Source organism: Littorina saxatilis, linkage group LG14, assembly GCF_037325665.1.
Source record: "Littorina saxatilis isolate snail1 linkage group LG14, US_GU_Lsax_2.0, whole genome shotgun sequence".
NCBI classification, from domain to species: Eukaryota; Metazoa; Mollusca; class Gastropoda; order Littorinimorpha; family Littorinidae; genus Littorina; species Littorina saxatilis.
In genome coordinates, this window is record NC_090258.1 from 15776788 (window position 1) to 15794287 (window position 17500).

At 42.9% G+C, this 17500-nt stretch overlaps 1 long non-coding RNA gene across 1 annotated transcript in view; it reads right to left on the minus strand.

Moving 5' to 3' along the window:
- The window catches only part of LOC138947246 (uncharacterized), a 195139-nt gene that overhangs the window by 7746 nt on the left and 169893 nt on the right, over positions 1–17500 (minus strand). The window lies entirely within an intron of this gene.

Consider the following 17500-nt stretch of genomic DNA (forward strand, 5'->3'; position numbering starts at 1 on the left):
CAATCAGATGTTGTAAACCGGCTGAAGAAGAAATTGCAACAGGAAGTCAAACTGATAACAACACAGGAAATGAAAGAAGAAGAACTAGAGAAAGAAGATGGGAAAAAAGTAATTGGAGATAAACGATATTGCCACCCAAGGGGAACGGTTAGTTATAAAGTACTAGGCCACACACTTAGAATTTTAGATTATTAAATAACATGTTTTGCAAAGAATCGTCTTCCTCCCTCCACATTAACATAGTATACCGTCGCACATTCGCGCAGGTATACACACACAAACACGAGCTACACGCACACACACGCACGCACGCACACACACACGCACACACGCACGTACGCACGCACGCACACGCACGCACACACACGCACACACATACGCACGCACACACACACACATACACACACACGCACATACACACACGCACACACACACACGCACGTACACACGCACGCACGCACTCATGCACGTACGCACACACACACGCATACACACACACACAAACACACACCGTGCACACACACACACACACACACACACACACACACACACAGCCTACAAGCCACATCTTGCAGAATGTATAAAAGCTGTCAGTCGGTTTCAAGCTACAAGAAGTAACATTTTCCACCGAAAGGTACCGAAAAGCCAGAGAAAAAACATAATTATAAGAAAAACAACCACCCCCAAAACACTTGACGAGTTAACAAGTTTCACCTGGACAACAGACATTCCCAGCCAATCTGCTAGCCGGCCGACGATTTACAGTTTTGGACAGCCCAGACACATTGCATTGGAGCTCATGGATAGGATCGCACGATTGCCTTCACCTGCGCGTATAGATACATATCTTTGCCTTCCAAGATTGACGACTCCGAATAGGCGCCACCGACACTCTCCACATGAGTATGCCATACGGACCTAATAGATATTAAACATAATAAGAAAACAAGTCGCGTAAGGCGAAATTACTACATTTAATCAATCTGTGGAACTCACAGAATGAAACTGAACGCACTGCATTTTTTCACAATGACCGTAGTCCGCCGCTCGTGCAAAAGGTGAAATTAACGAGCCTGTTTAGCGCGGTAGTGGTTGCGCTGTGCTGCATAGCACGCTTTTCTGTACCTCTCTTCGTTTTAACTTTCTGAGCGTGTTTTTAATCCAAACATATCATATCTATATGTTTTTGGAATCAGGAACCGACAAGGAATAAGTTAAAATTGTTTTTAAATCGATTTCGGAAAGTTTATTTTAATCATAGTTTTTATATTTTTAATTTTTAGAGCTTGTTTTTAATTCGAATATAACATATTTATATGTTTTTGGAATCAGAAAATGATGAAGAAAAAGATAAACGTAATTTTGAATCATTTTATAAAAAATAATTTTAGTTACAATTTTTAGATTTTTGATGACCAAAGTCATCAATTAATTTTTAAGCCTCCAAGCAGTGAAATGCAAAACCAAAGTCTGGCCTTCGTCGAAGATTGCTTGGCCAAAATTTCAATCAATTTTATTGAAAAATGAGGGTGTGACAGTGCCGCCTCAACTTTTACAAAAAGCCGGATATGACGTCATCAAAGACATTTATCAAAAAAATGAAAATAAGTCTTGGGATATCATACCCAGGAACTCTCATGTAAAATTTCATAAAGATCGGTCCAGTAGTTTACTCTGAATCGCTCTACACACACACACACGCACAGACACACACAGAGACACACATACACCACGACCCTCGTCTCGATTCCCCCTCTATGTTAAAACATTTAGTCAAAACTTGACTAAATTTAAAAAGAAGCCAAAAAAAGTTAAAAAGAAGACGATTGCACTGTGTTTACAGTTATCTGATTATTCATACGACAAAATGGACATTTTCGCACTTGCCTTTCTAAGCGGAGTGGCGCAGTGGTTAGAGCGCTTGCCTCTCACGCTGGAGGTCGTGGTTCGTCCCCCACTCGGGGACAAATACAAATACCCGATTTTTCCGAGCGCTCTCCAGTCCACCCAGCTGGAAATGGGTACCTGACCCTATTCAGGGCCGGGGAAGGCAAAGGCAGCGAGGGAGAGGAGATGGGCACCGCCCTCATAAAAAAGCTGGCCCCCAGAAAAGTGGAGATCTCTAACATCTCTCTCCCCTACGACCAGATGGTTATGGGAATACCTTTACCTTTACCTTTACCTTTCTAAGACACAAGCAGATGATGTTGGGAGAGGAAGGTTGACTGGAGAGGGGGGGGGGGGGAGAGGGGGGGGGGGAAACCAAACTGTGTGTACACAAAGCTCTTCCACCGGAACTCAAACGATAAATAACTACTTACTACCTTCAGTGAATGCAGAGTTGAAAGACTATACTCGTCGATGAACTTCAGGAACTGAAGAATAACAAAAATCACCCGGTAAAACCATGAATGTACAAACAAACTAGCATTCTCATTCCAGTTGCTCTGTTCCCTTCATTCCGCTCTTCGGCCGCTCGGATTACTCGAGGGTGCAACAGCAACATTAACAACAGAACAATGAATTTGTGATCCTAGGGCTAGGGTCGCAGGTTGGAATCCGGGCCGGGACGGACACGGGTCAGCTTTATGTGCAGACTCAGAGACGGTATCCATGTTCCACCCCCGTGTCACCACTGTGGCACGTAAAAGACCTCGGTCATTCTGCCATAAGTGCAGGTGGTTGATTACAGCTAAAACACGCATACACCTGGGTAGCGCAACTCTCTTGCTGCTAGCTTTCCACTGGGAGGAAGCGACCCGAATTTCCCAGCGATGGGACAATAAAGTAACGAAAATGAGAAGAAGAAGAAAAAAAAAAAAATTACAAGCAAATAAGCGCTCCCTTTAATCACTCAGCCCTTTCTAACTGATCTTGTTTTCAAGTACTGGGGCTTCACGTGGGTGAAGTTCAGGGAATGAAAAGGGGAAACGGGCATCCGCACAACAAAGAATTCACAAACAAATTAACACTTTTCTTTCGGCTTAGCGCTTTGTTCGTCGACAACTACCGGAGCTAGTCTAAGGTGCACCAAACGGAATTCAAAAAGCAAAAAAAAAAAAAAAAAAAAAAATAAAAAAAATCGCCCGAAAGAACAATGAATTTACTAACAAATTAGCATCCTCATTGCGCAGTCCTTTGTTCTTCTCTGCAACATCCGGGCCTGCGTATTGTCTTGGACACGAGAGGGTGTTGTAAGACAAGAATGATTCGCCTTGTTGTCAACTTGAAGTGTCTTTATGGCTTTCTGTGGGTGCTCTGTGTTTTGTGAGGTGTCACGGAGAGGTGGGGATTTCAAGTGTTGGAAATTAGGGGTGAGTAGGTGTAAAGACTACATAATATGTGTATAAGTGTATGAGTACGTAGGGGTGGGGTGTGTGTGTGGGAGGGACTGGATCGGGCGGAAGGAGGGGCTGAGTGAGTGGGAAGGGGGAGGGTGTGTGTGTGTGTGTGAGTGTGAATGTGGCCGTGCATTCAGTTTGTACGAGTGTGTGTGTGTGTGTGTGTGTGTGTGTGTGTGTGTGTGTGTGTGTGTGAGTGTGAATGTGGCCGTGCATTCAGTTTGTACATGTGTGTGTGTGTATGTGTGTGTGTGTGTGTGTGTATGTGTGTGAGTGTGAGTGTGAATGTGAATGTGGCCGTGCATTTAGTTTGTATATGTGCGTGTGTGTATGTGTGTAAATGAGGAAGCAGAGAGAGAGAGAGAGAGAGAGAGAGAGAGAGAGAGAGAGAGAGAGAGAGAGAGAGAGAGAGAGAGAGAGAGAGAGAATATGAGAGAGAGAATGAGAGAGAGAGAGATACAGAGTCAGAGAGAGAGAGAGACAGAGACAGAGACAAAGACGACAAAGACAGTGTTATGATATCCATGGTACCTGTGAAACACCAGGAACCCAGTACCTCTGAGCTATAGCGGATACTGTTATATTTTGCTTACTGAGAGTATCTTCCCTTTCCTTATGGCTGTACTTCCTGCAAGATGGATACCTCAATACAATGTTGAAACTGAACTACTTCTCCTGAGTCTGCAGTGAGGGTGAGTGAAAGACACACATACAACATCATGAACAGCAAACAATAACATCACAGACAGACACAGACAGACAGAGACATACAGACAAATAGGTGAGAGACAGACAGTCAGAGGGAGACATTGGCAGAGGTAAGGACAAGCAATATCTCTATTCTGTTCTGATCTACGTACCATCCCCTGCCTGTATTCCAGGTGTAAATATAGGGTCGCAGTGTGTATTGAATGTTTACGCTACCTGACTGAAACTGGTATTTAGAAGGTGCTACGAATGCTTGGGTGGTTACACATCGGCTGCTTCGGGTGTCTCGGTTGACATAAGGTTAGAGAGAGAGAGAGAGAGAGAGAGAGAGAGAGAGAGAGAGAGAGAGAGAGAGAGAGAGAGAGAGAGAGAGAGAGAGAGAGAGAGAGAGAGAGAGAGAGAGAGAGAAGGCGAACGCGAATTTTTATTGCATCAAACACAATGTGTATGTACACGGGGGAGAAAATAATATGCAGGTGAACAAAGTGGACTTGACCGTCCGGAAGCAGGGCAACTAAAAATCAACACATAGAACAAGAAGTAAAAACAGAAAAAAAATACAGTAAGATGAAGAGAGAGAGAGAGAGAGAGAGAGAGAGAGAGAGAGAGAGAGAGAGAGAGACAGACAGACAGACAGAGAGACAGACAGACAGACAGACAGACAGAAAATAGCGCGCGCGAGAGAGAGATATACCATGCAAGACAGAACAGAGAGAACTAGGGAGACAGACCGAGACAGAGACAGAGATAAACAGATACAGAGACAGAGACCGGTATATAGATTATCCCAAATGAGAACGATAGATGTACGTATGTGAGGTGACCCCGTTTCTCGTCGGACAAGCTCCTTCTGTTCGCTGCACGTGCCAGGCTGTGCTGGAAGTGATCGGTGACGTTGTTTGCTGCTATTCGGGTGAGGTACAGGCGTGACCGTGTCAGAGAGAGTGTTAATGGTTCTGAGTCTGTCTTCTCTGCCATACTGAAAGTGAATCTGGATGGATAGATATAAACTCGGCCAAAACAAATATTGCACCCATTGCGTACCCCAACTCAGTAAAACATTCATTTGAGTCTCATTTTATTCAAACTTTCTATTATCATTAAAGGCCGTCCTATTTGCTATCTGGCACGCTTTTTGTTTTACAGGGGTCACAAATAGCATGTGGGTTTGAAGACATTCGCATATTGTGTTTTGTTTAAAACAAGACTTTATTCAATTTGTATCGTAACATATAAACAATATATGGCATTTTTCACTCAAGGAAAGTGCTTATTTTAAGCAATCCTAGTGAAAACATCACAGTGGTTAGCACGATGGCGGACACAATCAAAATAATCCTTTCAGAATACTGTAACAAACAGAAAAACAAGATACAAAAACAAACAGAAAAGAGGAGGGGGTGGTAATACAGAAGGTGATAATACAAAAACCTGATTACAGTAATACTTAGTGCACAGAACACACACACACACACACACACACACACACACACACACACACACACACACACACACACACACGCACACACGCACACACACACACACACACCCACACACACACATACACACACACACACACACACACACACACACACACACACACACACACACATGGTTAATGCGTTTTGTGATCGGGGAAAATGTCACTAAATTGCACAAACTGAATCGAGGCATAATTAATAAATCCAAACAAAGACACAATACTTGATATGAGGCACCAAGTCCGGACTGGACGGAAAACACCAGCTACTGTATATCCACTACATCAAACATTAGCGAATGATTTTTTTTTTAGAATTTACAAACCACACAAAACAAAAACCACAAGAACTATGAAATAATGTATTTATCTTCAGAAATTTTCAAGAACAGTTTCTGCTGTCGGTTTTTTAACACGCCAATAAGTTGGGTGTACTTCGCGAAACACATCGGTATGTAGAAAGTACAATGTATTTTCCCTAGAATTCATATTACTTCGCGAGAGAAAGAAACACACAACCCGATAATCATTCACAGTTTTGGTTACCATCATTTGCAAAACTAGTATCGGCCAGACGATGAATCTTCTGAACTATGAATGGATACATGGATATGTGTGCCTGTCCGTGCGCTGATGAGACATCTGGCTAATTCATACACACATCAAATGGGAACAAAAATGGGATAACGAACACAACTTTCAACTGCGGATAATCAGAAAGCCCAACCTTGTTAAAAAATGATATCTCCCCAAATCCAAAAAATCCCAATAAAGACCCCTCCTTTTTACGACCGATTTGTCTGGACATTTTCAAGGTCGTTAGTGGGAGGTTTTAATGTATTTTCACCAGACGAACCTCTTGTGAACTAGACGCGTACATTCCCCGGTGAAGCATTTCTCTAATCGACACATACATGATGTTTTATTTATCGATAGGTTAATGTTCAATCTAAATTGGGCCATGATGATGGAATATTCACAGAATGTACAGGGACATTGGTCATGCTCCTAACTGTGTAATATCATATACACGACTCAAGTGTGGGTAAAAATCGCTGTCTCAGCATAAATAATTGACAACATGATCTGTCTGACCTTTCGCTCGCCTGCCACCGATATCCATCGTTTTCGTGCCAGTGGTAGAATACTTTATCCCAAGGTGGTGGGTTCAAGTGCTAGTCTTTCGGATGAGACGAAAAACCGAGGTCCCTTCGTGTACACTACATTGGGGTGTGCACGTTAAAGATCCCACGATTGACAAAAGGGTCTTTACTGGCAAAATTGTATAGGCATAGATAAAAGTGTCCACCAAAATACCCGTGTGACTTGGTATAATAGGCCGTGAAAAGTAGGATATGCGCCGAAATGGCTGCGATCTGCTGGCCGATGTGAATGCGTGATGTATTGTGTAAAGAAAATTCCATCTCACACGGCATAAATAAACCCCTGCGCCTTGAATATGTGCGCGATATAAATTGCATAAAATAAGATAAAACATTTAAAAAAAAAAAACAACAAGAAGAGCAAACGCTCGATCGAGTCACTTTCGCAGTTCTGAATATTATATGAGGCATCAGATGGACAGGAAGAAATTGCTATTCACAACACAATGAGTCACGTTCACATAAAATTTGAGCCCGGTCACTTTTATAGTTTCCGAGAAAAGCCCAACGTTAAGTTGTGTGTTGCCGAACAGAAAAGGCTAGTTATCTCCCTTGTTTTTCTGATAACGTTCGTAAAAGGCTACAGATGTAAATACTTTGATGTAAAGAATAATCCTACAAAGTTTCAATCACATCCGATGAACTTTGTCAAAGATATAAAATGTCTAATTTTTCCTTTGACGCTGACCTGTGACCTTGAAAAAGGTCAAAGGTCAACGAAACCATCGTTAAAGTGTAGAGGTCATTGGAGGTCACGACTAAACAAAATATGAGCCCGATCGCTTTGATAGTTTCCGAGAAAAGTCCAACGTTAAGGTGGTGTCTACGGACGGCCGGCGGGACGGCCGGCCGGCCGGACAGACTAACACTGACCGATTACATAGAGTCACTTTTTCTCAAGTGACTCAAAAAATGAATCCCTGCGCTTAGAACTGTACCCACGGAATACGCCCGATATAAGCCTCATATTGATTGATTGATTGATGTTTGCATCTATACGGAACATTTCACTTAAAAATACTCCCTCCTCGATTATCTGCTCTGCCTAATATCTGTCCGGGATTTTTAATGGGATAAGAGAATCATAGCTTCCACTTTGACACATACCAAAAATCTACGGGCTGGTTGATTCCTGTGTTTAATGATATTTTTGTTTTGTCTTAGATTTAATAATAATAATAATAAATATAGCTATTCTGATGAACACGTGGGGGAATTCGGGGGCTGTGATTGGATGGTCTCTTCCGATCATCAAAGCATAATGCTGCGGAAGTCGGCCATTTTTCTCAATATCCAAAAGCATATTGTCAATAACAAAGACGCATGGTTCCGGTTTCTTCCACGTGTATAAAGTACACCCATACCTCGCCAGGTTTGTTTCTGTGACTAGTCGACAGACGATGCCATTTGCTTTGTGTGTGTTTTTGTTGTTGCTTACTGTACATGACATACATTACGTGTAAAATCCAGTTTTTTTACAGGCAACGAACCTTGCAAATTTCCAGAAGCTGCTATCTGAAGCACTGTGATCTGAAGCGACCTATCTCTGATTCTAGCAGACGATCTCTCCAATGTTTAACACAAAATCAGCAAACTCTCCTGTCACATAGAACGTCCATTGTATAATGCAATGTTGAAATGAAGTTACCGGTCTGAAACATTTAATCGTTTCTTCTGAGACAATCCTTGTTCTCTTATCATCTGCAGATTTACCGCAGTCTTCACCTCGCGAATTTCCAACAGAAGTCAGACTTTCGAACATACAATATACGTAGGCAAGCATGATACGTCATGACGTCATATGATTCCTAGCATATTGACGTAATGCTAAACATCCGGTTATCTCGAGTTTTCTCCGTAATACATGTCCGTGGGTTTTTCAATGTTCGGTTATTTCCGTGGCTTCATGCGGAAAGGGAACCGTCGTCTGCAATCAACGACATGGACCATTCTGGTATTTGTTGCTGACAAAAACATGATTTTAACACAGAATTTAATGTCAGAATAGCTATATAAACGCTATTGTGCTTTCATCGTAGCAATAGGGTCCGATATTTAGACTCGAACAAGTATAATGCGACTCGTCTTCGACTCGTCGGCATTATACTTGTCTCGTCTAAATATCGGGCCCTATTGCTACGCTGAAAACACAATAGCTGTAGTAATAATAATTGTCAGTAAGTACTGGTGTCACATGACTGATGTGAACCAGTTGATTGGCTAATGGCGATGCGCTAAAACTGTTAGCGCACTCTTGGAGTGCGCTAACTTTTCCACAGAGCGTATTCTTCCGCCCTTTGCCTAAGCGAGAGTGTACTCTCATCCTCAGAATTAATTAATGACATGTAGCTTATATTCTCCACAATACCAATGATTATGACCATAAATTTCCTGCTTCTCAATTAAAGCAGAAGTGGGTTTTTTTTCTGACAGATTGCATGTGCCTGTGCCACAGTTGCCACTGATCTAAAAATAGAACCCGCTGTGTCTAATTTTTCAGTTTCGACTTGCGAAGATTCCTCTCATAATTATGCCATGTTAGTGGCATGTAGCTTATTATCCACATTACCAAATGATGAGTTAGTAGGCTATACAATTCCCAGCAGCTAACAGAAAACACAAGTGTTATTCCGATAACGTAGCAGCTAGATCAGCACGTAGCCAGACTACACTGAAATACTGCATCTGTTTAGTAAATGAATGTTTTCCGAATTATTATTTCAAGGCAAGAACAATCGGAATCGAAAACGTGTAGGGTTTAGAACGTTCTTACCATATATAAGACTTATTACCAGCCTGCCTCATGCGTGCAGACTCAGTGCAACGTGACGAGCAATTTTTGTTTTTGAAATGAGACTCAGTGCAGTGGTTCGATTGCCTAGCAGACGACATAAATCCCGCTCAGCAAATTAACATGTTGGGCAAATGTGAACGATAAAACGATGGGGATATAATACGTGTAGGGTTCAGAGCATTCTTACCGTTCATATTTAGTTCCAGACTCCCCGATGAGTGAAGATACCACACGAGAAACATGCCACATTTATTTTGAAAATGTGCTTACCGTCGACCTTGGCAAGGGGCAACACTCTGCACAGTCAATCTGTCGAAGCTCGATGAAGGTTTCGAATCGCAAATAACTAAGAGCACAGTCCTTTCTCCGAGTTTAAATGAGGTCTCTATGAAAAATCATCACCTTTTAGCTTAACGCTACACTGGAATTTACCAACAGAAATTAAAACAAGAGTTTGCGTGTGACGAAAACACGACACACTTGAGACAGCCCACACAAAAGTTGATCTGACACAAACCTGACCACAAAGTTACGCCTATCCAAATGCGCGTTGCAAAATGTGCGTTTTGAATCTTCTTTTTTCTCTGGCGGTACTGACAATATCGTTATTGAAACAATTCCAGTGCACTAAGGGATTTATATAGAAAATCTCGAAAATAATTATTGAACTCAGCGCTATGCGCTTCGTTCAATAATGAATTTTCTCGATTTGCTCTATAAATCCCTTAGTGCACTGGGATGTCTCAATAACATTTTGAAGTGCCTAACCTATGGCTCTAGGCCCTTTACAAAAGAACATATATAAAATAGACTACTGTTAACATACTATTCAAATATGCTATACACACTATATATACACACATCCCCAGCGAACACTTTCAACAATCATACCAATTTGAAGGGAGAGGAGTACGTGCAGAAATGCTGGCTATATTTCTTAGTATGAATTACGTCCCAGTTACAAAATGTATTGAAAAGAAAAGTCCACTCCGCACAAAATGTATTGAAAAGAAAAGTCCACTCCGCACAAAATGTATTGAAAAGAAAAGTCCACTCCGCACAAAATGTATTGAACAGAAAAGTCCACTCCGCACAAAATGTATTGAAAAGAAAAGTCCACTCCGCACAAAATGTATTAAAAAGAAAAGTCCACTCCGCACAATATGTAGAAAGGCTGTTGGTACAGTCGAACAGTCAAACCTGCCTTTGCAACCACCTCTCGTAAGCGGCCACCTTACCCACAACGACCACTCCATAGGATCCCGGACGACTTTTTCGTCTATATAGTTCACCTTTCAATGGCGACCACTTGCCGACAACGACCACGTTTGGTCCGTTCCTTGAGCGGTCGCTATAGACAGGTTCGACTGTAATTATAGTGTCCAAACCGGAGGATGACCATGGCGCACGTGCCAGCCTGAAGCGGTCTGTGTTGATTAACAAGATCTGATCGTTTACATTTGCAGGAAGGAGTGTTTAAGAGCACTGGAGAACTAGTTATAGAGGGCGATTAATTTTCCTGATATATCTTTCGTATCGCTGCCGACTTGAAGCATCGTGAATTAAACATTCATCAAAGACCGGCTTAACCGGGACAGTTTATGGGCTGTCACTGATGTAGGACGTTGAGTGTCGAGCAGAGCGCTGCTGCTTTGAATAACGGCAAAACAGAGTGGAATTGGTGTTGGTGGGGGTGATGATGGTGGTGGTGGTAGTGGTGGTGATGATGACGATGACGACAAGGCAGTCATAGAGACAGAGAAAGACAGAGAAAAACAGAGGAAAGAGAACAAAACAAGATCAGGTTCACATGCTGCTTCTGCTGCTGTTGATGCCAACGACGACAACGATAATGACGACGATGACGACGGCGATGATGACGATGGTGATGATGACGATGATGATGATGATGGTGAAGATCAAGACAAGGGTGTGTACGCGTGCGAATATGACATTGCGAAAGAAGAGAAACGCTGAGAGAGAGAGAGAGAGAGAGAGAGAGAGAGAGAGAGAGAGAGAGAGAGAGAGAGAGAGAGAGAGAGAGAGAGAGAGAGAGAGAGAGAGAGAGAGAGAGACAGTGAGAGAGAGAGAGAGAAAAAAAGAGAGAGAGAGAGAGGGAGAGAGAGAGAGAGAAAGAGAGAGAGAGAGGGAGAGAGAGAGAGAGAGAGAGAGAGAGAGAGAGAGAGAGAGAGAGAGAGAGAGAGAGAGAGAGAGAAATAATTAATCAGAACATTAATATTTTAATCAGTGTCACGCACAAGATGAACACGATCCTCCTTGAGTAGTTTCATCTGCATATGATGCCTCAGTCCAAAGCGAAGGAGGTCTAATTATGCACTCATTAAGAGAAGATCAGAGGAAAGTAATCATACGAAACTAATTCCAGTGGTAGTCAGCAAAGCAATCAATGCAATATGCGGGCCTCTCTTGTTCTATGCTGCTGCGGTCTAAGTAATGAATCATATATGTATGATAATGTACACCTGATTAAAAAGAGTGACCACCGTAGGTAAGACACAGTTTCTGACGCCTCAAAGTGTGTCGAAGGGGCGGGGAAATAGCTCAGTCGGTAACGCGTTGACTTTGAAACCAGTTCGTCGCTATCTGCGTGAGTTCGACCCCCTGGGCTCGGCGAGGTATTTATTTTCCAGCTTCAACTTTCTGAGCTGCACTCTCTTCTGTGTTCAATCAATCTCGTGTGCGCGCATGCTTAGAAAACACGAACACACCCATGCAGATAATAACTATTTTAAGAAAGAGGGCAGGTCACTTTCCACAAGACAAAAACAACCTAAATTTCAATGAGGGTGATATAATAGAAAGCTAGGACATAATCATACCTGACCATATCATACCTTTTCTTACCTTACCTTACCTAGCCTTATTCTACCTTAAAGGGGTACTTTTTATCTCACTGTTTTGGAGCAGTTTCTGTCAAATTTGACGAATCGGAGGAATGTGGGAAATCCAATGTACGCGCACACGGCCCCATTTGCTCGAAAACTCGCCACAAATATGATAATAATGAAATCAAAGTGAGTGAATGAGTATCAGTCGCATCTTCTCTCCGTTGCTGGCAACAGAAAGCAGTCAAGAGGCGACGCCGGGCGGCAAGACGGACAGCGGCATGTATCACGCATGTTCACATGGCAGATTTTTTACCAACTTGTTCCCAACTTTTGTTGGTTTGAAATCGTTCCCGAGTTTTGGGCGAAAAGTCTGCCATGTGAACGGCCCAAACGATTTCGGTTCGATCTAGGACTGATTTAGCCTCGACTTGAAAACTCACTTGATCATGACTCGACTAGGTCATGACTTATCGCAGATTTTGCGCAGACTTTCCTTACAGCGCTTACTGATTGGTTATCTCTAACCAAACTGCCATTCCCAGGGCCGGACCAAGTTCGTTTGAGGGGGGGGAGGGGGTTCCAACTGAAGGCAGGGGTCCAAAGTCCACATTTTTTTTCTCTGAGAGGTACATTGGATGGCCAGGGGGGGGGGGGGGGAGGGGGTTCCGGAACCCCAGGAACCCCCCCCCCCCCAGATCCGGCCCTGCTTCCCGCATTAGGAGGTAGCTCCGTTAGCTGAACTGGCCTTAAGTCTGCCGAGAACCGCCGCTTAAAACTAAGTTGAGCGTGTGTGCTGTTCACGTGGGCAGCGATTTTGATTTGACTCGGCGCCGGCTAAAATTGGTTGAGAGATGGGGGAAGTTGGTAAACTTAAGTCTGCCTTGTGAACAGCACTTAATTAAGACTGATAGACGTAGCGCAAACACTACACGCCGCAGAACTATTATTCCAGGACAAATCTGGTTTGCACGGTAAAAGCATGCTGCATATTTCACACAAAACTAAACAAACAGATCAAGATTCTAGGCGAGCAGTAGCCAATGCTAACGCTGCAGAACTTTAATTCCAGATAACTGGAGCAGCTGTTCCTGTCACTGTTACATTAAACTGACCAATCCGGGCCAAGACACGTTTAATGACACGACAGGTGTGACATGAAGATGAGCCGTTATCACTTTCACAACGCTATCACAACACTTACAGAGCGCTTGGAAGCAGGTAACTGGTATGGACAGGTGTGGACTAATTATTGCACTGGACAGAAACCAACAGAAACCTTCTGAGAATAGGGCAATTAAAACATTTTGAAATAGGTCACTGGTAGGAAGAGATGTAAAATTCACTGTCGTATCAATGACTGAAGATTACCAAAAAGGTCAAAACTAGGCAAATATAGCGTAAGCAGAGGAGAATTCTTACCATCACAAGTCTTGCAGGACACTTGGAAATAGGTCGATGGTAGGAGCAGATTTAAAAGTCACTGTCGTATAAAAAAACAAAGACGCAGTAAGAACAGAGGTTGTGGACACAGCAACGCTTCGCGAGAGACAGAGACAGGCGAACACAGGTCCGTGACGAGACAGACAGAAATACAGACAGACAGACAGACAGACAGACAGACAGACAAACGCCCTGACCAATTAACAGACAGACAGACAGACAGACAGACAGACAGACAGACAGACAGACAGACAGACAGACAGACAGGCAGACAGACAAACAGACAAACAGACAAACAGACAGAAAGACATACAGACAGATACACAGACATACACACAAACGCACATACAGACATACATACATACAGACACACGCACAGACCAATTAACAGACATTGACAGACAGACAGACAGACAGACAGTTCGATGCAATGTTAGAACCTCCGGAGCATTTTTCAAATGAAACGAGCATTCACAAGTCAACTCCCATAGAATCATACTAACATTTAGGAGAACATTTTTCAAATTCATCACCAACTTGAAAACCGAAAAACCTCAGTTCAACTGTCGTGCGTCGTAAGACTTATCAGAGAAGCGTACGTCTCTTCCTGTCGTTTTTAAACACACTTGCACGCCATTTGTTCCACCTGTCTGTCAACATTTTAAACGGTTCCGCCCCGTTCAGGCAGTTTCTGTCAAACACTCAAACGGTTGAACTCCCAGGAAACACATCCTTCAAATTTTATTTAAAAAAAACCGGCACGGTTGGCCTAGTGGTAAGGCGTCCGCCCCGTGATCGGGAGGTCGTGGGTTCGAACCCCGGCCGGGTCATACCTAAGACTTTAAAATTGGCAATCTAGTGGCTGCTCCGCCTGGCGTCTGGCATTATGGGGTTAGTGCTAGGACTGGTTGGTCCGGTGTCAGAATAATGTGACTGGGTGAGACATGAAGCCTGTGCTGCGACTTCTGTCTTGTGTGTGGCGCACGTTATATGTCAAAACAGCACCGCCCTGATATGGCCCTTCGTGGTCGGCTGGGAGTTAAGCAAACAAACAAACAAACAAAAATTTAAAAAAAAGAAGAAGACAAAAGTGTCAAGTTTTCACAACCTGCCCTTTAACGAGAGGTTAAAGGATGTTTCCTTCGTTTGTAAACGCTTATGTCAACCACCCAAGATTCGTCCAGGCTTTATTTTTATATATAGAATGAAAGCATTCTTCGTCTTGAAGTCAGGAGAGACAGAGGGAGAGAGAGAGAGAGAGAGAGAGAGAGAGAGAGAGAGAGAGAGAGAGAGAGAGAGAGAGAGAGAGAGAGAGAGAGAGAGAGAGAGAGAGAGAGAGACAGAGACAGAGACAGAGACAGAGACAGAGAGACAGAGAGACACAAAGATAGAAAGAGATGTTCTCAAATATCAAAAATCAACAGCCTGTCAACTTCCAAAGCAGATTATAAGTGTTTTGTCGAATCATTTTCACAGCTTGTAATGGGTCTCAGCTACGAAATTAACTCATCAAAAATGCCCACGCTATATCAATCAATCAATCAATCAATATGAGGCTTATATCGCGCGTATTCCGTGGGTACAGGTCTAAGCGCAGGGATTTTTATTTTTTTAAATTTTTTATGCAATTTATATCGCGCACATATTCAAGGCGCAGGGATTTATTTATGCCGTGTGAGATGGAATTTTTTTTACACAATACATCACGCATTCACATCGGCCAGCAGATCGCAGCCATTTCGGCGCATATCCTACTTTTCACGGCCTATTATTCCAAGTCACACGGGTATTTTGGTGGACATTTTTATCTCGGCCACCCAGTCCACTCGGCCACCCAGTCCACTCGGTCACCACGTCCTATACAGAAAGCAGCCAAGCTGTTGGTATTGACCATGAGTACGAGCTGATGGGAACTCTCATTCTATTTTCAAACCTGAACAGGCAAACAAGGGTAAGTAAAGGTTTCACTATGCGTGGTTAACTTCAGGAGGTCCGCTTTTTTTTCTCCAACCGGCCCAGGTTCAGAAACTTGAAAAACTGAGATCTCGAAATCCGTAAGAAGTTTGTTTTTGAGTCGAAGGAATTCAGCTTTTAACTGTCTGTCGGTTCGTACATAGTCAATGTTTCGCTTAATTGCGATGATTGATAGGGGTGCACACGTAACGGGTAAATAAATACTAAGCGGTTTTTTTTTGTCTTCAACACACGCCCAATGTGTGCGTCCTGCCAATCACTAAAGCATAAACATGAAGGAACGAAAGCAAGAAAGGAAAAACGAACGAAAGACGGAAAAAGAGAGAGAGAGAGAGAGAGAGAGAGAGAGAGAGAGAGAGAGAGAGAGAGAGAGAGAGAGAAAGAAAGAGAGAGAGAGGGACGGACGGACGGACGGACCGACAGACAGAGAAAGAGATGAAGAGATAGAATGAGATAGACAGACACACAGACCGACGCGACAAATAATAAAAGGTGGAGAAGAAGCATAAGCAAAAACAGACACGGGCAAGGCAGACATATAGACAAAAAGAAAGTCAATCAGACAGAACGGCAGACAGACACACGGAAAGAAAAAAGAAAGGAAGAAGAAAGCGAGACGGAAATCAATAAAGACAGAAAGACAGACAGAAATATAAGAGAACCCAAGAAGAGGTGTACAGCGGAAAGTACATTTAAAAGATGAAGCTAGGATACAAGTCATAAAAGTAGAGACAGATTCGAATAGAAGCATCCGGTATGACTGAATCTGAAAACAGACATGAATAAGTTAATTGGCAAAACTCTTGGCAGGTTTGAATGATACAAATCGCAGTTTTGACATTTAATAAAAAAAAATGTCAGGTTAAATTAATAAAAACGTCCACAAGGTTTGAAAGAAGCAGTATAAATGATGTTAGCGTTTAGCGAAAAATAGAGGCAAGTTTTGAGACTCAGCAGTTTAAAACACGAATACAAAAATCAAAAGTTACTGCCCAGAACGCAAAGCAGTGAAGATTTAAAATAGATATATTTCGCAGTGGCAAATTCAGTGCCAATAAAGAAGCGTTGGACCAATGCCAAACCCACAAACAGACGAACGGACAGTCAGACAGACACAGACACACACACAGACACACACACAGACACACACACACACACACACACACACACACACACACGTGCGCACACACACACACACACACACACACACACGCACGCGCAGATAATCGGTAAAGGTAATAATATATTTGATGCAGGAAAACAGACTTCACATTTGCCTTCAGAAGAAGAAGAAGAAAACGACGGTTCAGTACGTCAAGACTAGTCGTGATGATAGCTCTCCAGCACAACAACAGGTGACGCAGAAAAAAGAAGGCGCGAGATAAATTCCAAACACAGACAGACATTCCTAAACCTACATCCAATCTAAGTCAGTAGGTAAGTAAGGGAGGTAATACCATTATCGCTCTGATTACCAGGGGCGGGCAACCCACCAGGCAGAGAAGCGCAGGGAGCCTACTCTCAAGGGAGCTGTTAAAATGTCATGGATTATCGGACGTTGTTGGAAACGGTTACCGACACTCTCGCGGGAATACACCTTTTGGTTCGTATTTCTGAATTATTAATTTTTGGCCAGAGTAAAGGTTAGGGTACCCCCCTAGTGGGGGCGTCAATAGCTGGGAATGTATTTGAACTGCATTATGTCTGCTGTTCAGGTGAGTAAGCGAAGATGGCATTTAATGTAGAAGCAT